The following is a 6,973-nucleotide window of genomic DNA, read 5'->3' on the forward strand; positions in this document are numbered from 1 at the left end:
TGCTTCGGCTCAGGTCATGATCACTGGGTCCTGGGATCCCACTCCCTGCATCGGGCTCCCCACTCAGCAAGGAGCCTGTTTCTTCCTCTCCTTCTGCCCCCTACTCATGCTTGCTCTCTCTCTCTCTCTCTCTCTCTCTCTCTCAAATAAATAAAATCTAAAAAAAAAAAAAAAAAATTATCTTCAAAATTCAACCCACTTGAAACTTGACATCTACAAATAGGGCCAGTATTCAGTAAACGGTCCTAGCTCTAGAACCAGCAAAGCACTCAATTTCTAGACAATTCTGATTATTATAAAAAAAAATTCATAGCATTAATGGTAAAAAAAAATTGGCAAAAAATATAACGTGGAGATATCCTTCACATTATGCAGGAAGATATTTTCTGTTGGATCAGTGAGTACATCACCTTTTATAAATCCATTCAAATCATGGAAAACTGATGTATCATCTTCAGAAAGATGTTGACCTTTTATGGTTAAAATATAATAGAAACAGCCAAAGAAAATAATTAATAGATTAAACTACACAAAATCTTAGTGATAAGACAGTCAACTGACCAAAAATATGGATGAGGAATTAACATAAAAGCTAATACAATGAATACATAAATAAAATATTCAAGTCCTCACCAGTAACAAGAAATATGCAATGTTTGAAAACAGTAAGGTATAATTTTATACCTAATAATAATTATTGGCTTTAAAATTTATAATAATTTTTGACTAGTAATAATTATTAGCTATTGCCGTTGAAATTAGGCAATACAATGCTGACAAAATACACACACACAGTGTTGCTGGCGACAAACGTTATACAATCCTTTGGAAGGCAATTTGCCAATACGCAGCAAAAAAAATTAGACTCATTATTCTACCAAGTAGCCCCTCCTTGTGGGAATTCGATATGTAAAACTTCAAAAGAAAAAGGTCTATATTTATATATTCATAACAGTATTATTTTAAATGGCTAAATATTAAAAAAGGCTTAGTACCCAACCACTTATCCTTTCAAAAAAATATCTAAAAGCCATTTTAGGGAATCCCTGAGTGGTTCAGTGGTTTAGTGCCTGCCTTCCGCCCAGAGTGTGATCCTGCAGTCACTGGATCAAGTTCGGCATGGGGCTCCCTGCGTGGAACCTACTTCTCCCTCTGCCTGTGTCTCTGACTCTCTCTCTCTCTCTCTCTCTCTCTTTCTTGAATAAATAAATAAAAATCTTTAAATAAATAAATAAAAGCCATTTACAAAAGTATGGGGACTATGCAGCAATATAAAAAAAATGTTCGTGTTGCTGATGTAGTGGAAAACAACCAATTTAAAATTGCAACAACATAAAAATTTACATCTACAGACAATGATAAGGAAATGAGTAAAAGATTCCAATAACTGCACTATTGTTGTAGGATCATTGCTGAGCGTCTCCTTTCCCTTTAATTTTTCAAAATTATCATTACATGATTTTTTTTATCATACTGGGCAAAAAGCCATCCCCTTTAGCCGGTGGTGGCTAGCTCCTCTACCTCGTGGAGATGGCCTCGGTCCAGGGTTGGGAGTAAGAGAGAACTATCCCTTGTTCTAACCATTCCCAAGTGCAGTCTTAGTACCATTCTCCCCACAGTTCAGGTGTACATGCCAGTAAAGTGTCAATATTTTTCTTTAAGCTCCTTCTTGTGCTTTGCCCCCAAGAAATTGGTTTCCAGGGACGCCTGGGTGGCTCGGTGGTTGAGTCTGCCTTTGGCTCAGGGTGTAATCCTGGGGTCCCAGGATCGAGTTCCACATCGGATTCCCTGTGTGGAGCCTGCTTCTCCTTCTGCCTGTGTCTCTGCCTCTCTCTGCGTATCTCTCATGAATAAATAAATAAAACCTTTATAAAAAAAAAGAAGAAGAAAGAAGAAAGAAAGAAAGAAAGAAAGAAAGAAAGAAAGAAGAAAGAAAGAAAGAAAGAAAGAAAGAAAGAAAGAAAGAAAGAAAGAAAGAAAAATTGGTTTCCATTAACATTACTATCCCAAATGCCAGGTTCCTGCTTCTTTATTTATAATGCCTCTTGTCTTCATCCATTCTCCCATGGCTATACTTTTTCTAGGCCCTTCTCTCTCTCCTCTCTGAATGATTACAGTTGCTCTACACTCATCTGCACATCTCCCGTCATTCTCCATTGTCAGTCTGCTCTGCACATGGCTTTACCATCAGTTCAATTGTTCAAAAACAATTCTGCATTATGACTCTCCTACTAAAACACTCCAAAATGTCTCCCATTTACCCCTCAAATTAATCTGAACTCTTGCCAAGTCTTTCTGTAGAAGACCAAGATTCCGCAAGGCCTATCATTGTTTTCCAAGCCTGCCAGTGAAAACTTTTCTCTAGTTAGGCTTGTCTTCTTACTGCATTCAATACTTCCATTCGTGGTGTTCTTTCTCGCTCTCACTCTCTCATTTTCTTCATACATTTACAGACACACACATACATACACACACACATTCACAGTCAATTTTTATTCCGTCCTTTTTATCCTTGGTTCTGACTAGAATACCCTCTTCTCACCTCTCTGCCTTCAATTTTATTTTTCCTTCTATCTTTGTGTGACCTTTTTCTGAATTCCTCTATCATCTGTCCATTCAGTTTATCTAGAGCTCTCTTCTACATTGTCTTCTTTTTGGAAATTAAAACATATTTTCTTATGTTCCCTATTTTAGAAATAGCTCCTAGAATCTAATACTAGCTCACCAGTCTGACTGCTGGTAAATTATAGTACTGTAGGGATGCCTGGGTGGCTCAGGGTTTGAGCGTCTGCCTTCGGCTCAGGGCCATCCATGATCCTGGGGTCTGGGATCACAGCTCCTCATAGGGAGTCTGCTTCTCTCTATGCCTATGTCTCCGCCTCTCTCTCTGTGTGTCTCTCATGAGTAAAATAAATAAAATATTTTTTAAAAATTATAGTACTGTAGAAAGTACTGGATTCCAGGAGCTTGGAGCCATCCTATACACAAATTAGAAGTCATAAGGCAAGAGAGGAGTTCTTCTTTACTGAAATTCAGGATTCTAAAAACTGAGGTAAATTTCTGAAACTTATTCTTTGTCACTTTTCAATAATTTTTTAAACACTCCTTCCTCATATTCTGATAACTGTCTCTTTATTTTTTTTAATTTTTATTTATTTATGATAGTCACACACAGAGAGAGAAAGAGAGGCAGAGACACAAGCAGAGGGAGAAGCAGGCTCCATGCACCAGGAGCCCAACGTGGGATTCGATCCCAGGCCTCCAGGATTGCCCCCTGGGTCAAAGGCAGGCGCCAAACCGCTGCACCACCCAGGGATCCCTGACTGTCTCTTTAGAAAAATCAATGTTTACATGTCTCTCAAGTCCCCCTCTCTCCCATTGAGCTAGCCTAGTCAGGTCTGTCCCATGAAAATTCCTAATTCTTCAGGCCTGAGGTGTTATTGGGTAAAACAATCAGGTCCAGTGTGCAAAAGAAATTTGTTTCTGGAGTCAATATTTTCCTCCTGCTGAAATATCTATATTAATGAACAGCATCACCCAATTATTCAAACCAGACATCTAGGAATTATCTTTACTCTTCTATTTCCTTCATCTCCCTTATGCAATTGATCAAGATTTACAGAAATTAATCTCTCTTCTATATCTGAGAAACATATATATATATATGTATATATATACATATATATACTGAGAATATATATCTATACTCAAATATCAGCCAAACAACATAAAAGAGGAGTCTGCAGAAAAATTAATTTAGTGCTAAAATAAAATAATTATAGAACTAAAAAAAATAGAAACAGAAATAGAAGCATGCTAAAAATATAATTTCCAACATGAAGGAAAATCCTAAAAAAAAAAAAAAATCATGAATGAAAAGAATAAAACAAACAGACCAAAGCAATTAGAGAAAAGAACACAAATATTGATGAAGACATTCTAACATAAGGCTAACCGGAATTTCTAAAATAAAAACTCAACTGTTGAATTCTCAGAAAAATCTGCTTAATCATTCCCATTTGAAAAAATTGAGAAATAAAACAAGTCGGTGATAAGGAATCAAAATATCACCACTAGAAGTTATAAAAGCTATGTATGTAGCTTAGCTGTGCAACTAAATAGACTTGCCATCTGAATCACAGTATTTGTCATGCTTACTTTATCCACTAGGCAATGCTGAATCAGGGATAGACCAGTTCTCCGGCGAACTAGGAGGATAGCATACCTAATCAGGTGGAACATGGCAAAGCATAGGTGAATGGCTGCCCCTCAAAGGATGCCCGCTCTTAGGAGGAAGAGAGGCAGAACTGACATAAGCATTCCCAATTTATTTTCCAAAATTATCAACCATAAGTCATTCTATCTGAGGATAGAATGAGTAAAGAGGTGGACAGAAGCTTACACTAATGGAACACACATTATAAGAGGACCAGGGTTCACTCTTAGTGGAAGGGCTCTCAAAGTGTCTGCCTAATAGGATTTTAGAATTGCTCTACTGTATGTCTCCCAGTTGTTACCTTTCTCAGTGGGAAAGTGTTATGCAGTTACTCTATCCAATGTAATCATTGTAAGTTAGATATGTAAAGGAGAGAAAACTTACCTCAGTAGCCCTAAAGTCTCTGGACTAAAAAGCACCATTTCTAGACCTGCTGTAGAGACTATAGCACATCATTTGATATCGTCAACATTGTATTTGGTGTTATTCTTCCATGGGGCTTTTTGTTCTTTTTTTGCTCCCTTGGGGTGGGAGCAAGTATATTTTGCACATAAAAAGGAGTCTGAACCAAGTATTTTTTGCATGTAGAAGATATTAGGGCATGTTCTGCTTCTCTCTCCTTCCAGACAAACAGATGGATTGTATTTCCCTCTCCTGTATGACTTGCTTAGACCAGTAAAATGCAAATGGAAGTGCCATATGTTTCTTCCATGCAGTCGCATTAAGAGCGTTAAGAGCCAGAATTCAACTCACCACATTCCTCCTTTCATTTTTTTTTTTGCCTTGGTGATTATAGAAGCATGTGTCGAGATGGAGCATCTATCAGCCTGTGTCTCTGAAAGTTTGCAATGAGCAGAGGCCTTCCATCCAAAGTAAGACATGTGGCAAGTAGAAGTATAAAATTATGTTACCGCTTTCTGCTATAGGCTCAAGTGACTGGTGTCAAGATGGGCTAGTTCATGCAATCCAGAAAGGTGGTGCTGGTCCAGCTGGATGCTAATCCAGACACAAAGCAGTCATTGTGAAGAATACTGATGATGTCATCTAAGCATATCTCTACAGCCATGCTCTGATCGACAAGAGCTTAAAGATCAAGTCTTTTGTGAAACTTTATAACTACTATCACCTCATACCCACAAGGTACTCTGTGGACATCCCCTTGACAAAACTGTCATTCAAGGATGTCTTCAGATACTCTGTTCTTAAAAGCAAGGCCCAAAGAAAGACCACGGTCAGGTTTGAGGAGAAGTACAAGACCTGGAAAAAACAAATGGTTCTTCCAGAAACTGTGGTTTTAGGTCTGTTTTGTTTCAGTCATTAAACATACCCAAAAAACAGCAAATAAATAAAAAATAAAGTTGTGCTGTGCCAAAAGCCACTGAGATTTGGGAGTTGTTTGCCACTGCATCATCATCTCATATATCCTGATGTGTATGCTGCTTTCTTGAAAGTATTAGAAATTTGCAGTGGAGGCAGTTCTAGTCACATAGTCTTGTTCAAGGGACACCCTTATTTTTCCCTTCAAGTAAACTCAAAATCTCTTTTTTATTCACTCCCCTGTTGAACTGCATTGCAGTTCAAGTGAAGTAAATGCAGGGTAGAGAGATGGTCAAAAATGCTTAAAAGGCCTCTTAAGAATCTCTTTTCTCTATTTTTGGAAATTTGGTTCAGAAATAAGTTAGTTATTCTTGTATAACCAATCATCTTAAAACTTTGAGGCTTGAACTTTCTTACACCATACACAAAAGTAAACTCAAAATGTGAGACCTGAAACCATAAAAATCCTAAAAGAGAACACAGGCAACAATTTCTTTGACAACACTGTAGCACATTTTCTGTGGCAAAGAAAACAAAAGCAAAAAAATAATAAAAATACTATTAGAAGTATATCAAAATAAAATGCTTCTGCACAATAAAGGAAACAATCAACAAAACAAAAAGATGACATACTGAATGGGAGAAAATGTTTGCAGATGATATATCTGATAGGAGTTTGTATACAAAACATGTAAAGAACTTATACAACTCAACTTATACAACTCAACATCCAAAACCAAATAATCCAATTAAAAATGAGCAGAGGACATGAACAGACATTATCCAAAGAAGACATCCAGATGGCCAAGAGACATGTGAAAAGATGTTCAACATCACTCATTATCAGAGAAATGCAAATCAAAACCACTATGAGATATCACCTCACACACTCAGAATGGCTAAAATCAAAAACACAAGAAACAAGTGTTGGCAGGAAGGTGGAGAAAAAGGAACTCTCACCCACTGTTGATGGGAATGCAGACTGATGCAGCCACTATGGAAAATAGCATGGAGTTTCCTTAAATAATTAAAAATACAATTGCCATATGATCCAGTAATTCCACTACTGGGTATTTACCCAATGAAAATAAAAATACTAATTCGAAAAGACACATGCATCCCTATATTATTGCAGCATTATTTACAATAGCCAAAAGATGGACTTAACACAAATTTCCATCAATAGATGAATGGATAAAAATGTTATATATATATATATATATATATATATACATATATATATATATATTTACATACACACACACACACAATGGAATATTAGCCATAAAAATGAAGAAAATCTTGTCATTTACAACAACATGGATGGTCCTAGACAGTATAATGCTAGGTAAAAGAAGTCTATCAAAGAAAGACAAATACCATATGATTTCACTCATATGTAGAATTTAAGAAATAAAACAGATGAACAAAGAAAAAAAG

At 36.7% G+C, this 6,973-nt stretch overlaps 1 pseudogene; it reads left to right on the top strand.

The window, feature by feature from the left end:
• The first annotated feature begins 5,163 nt into the window (after positions 1-5,163).
• On the top strand, positions 5,164-5,514 carry LOC121477121 (annotated as a pseudogene).
• Positions 5,515-6,973: the final 1,459 nt, after the last annotated feature.

This window comes from Vulpes lagopus, chromosome 16 (assembly GCF_018345385.1).
Source record: "Vulpes lagopus strain Blue_001 chromosome 16, ASM1834538v1, whole genome shotgun sequence".
Taxonomy (NCBI): Eukaryota; Metazoa; Chordata; class Mammalia; order Carnivora; family Canidae; genus Vulpes; species Vulpes lagopus.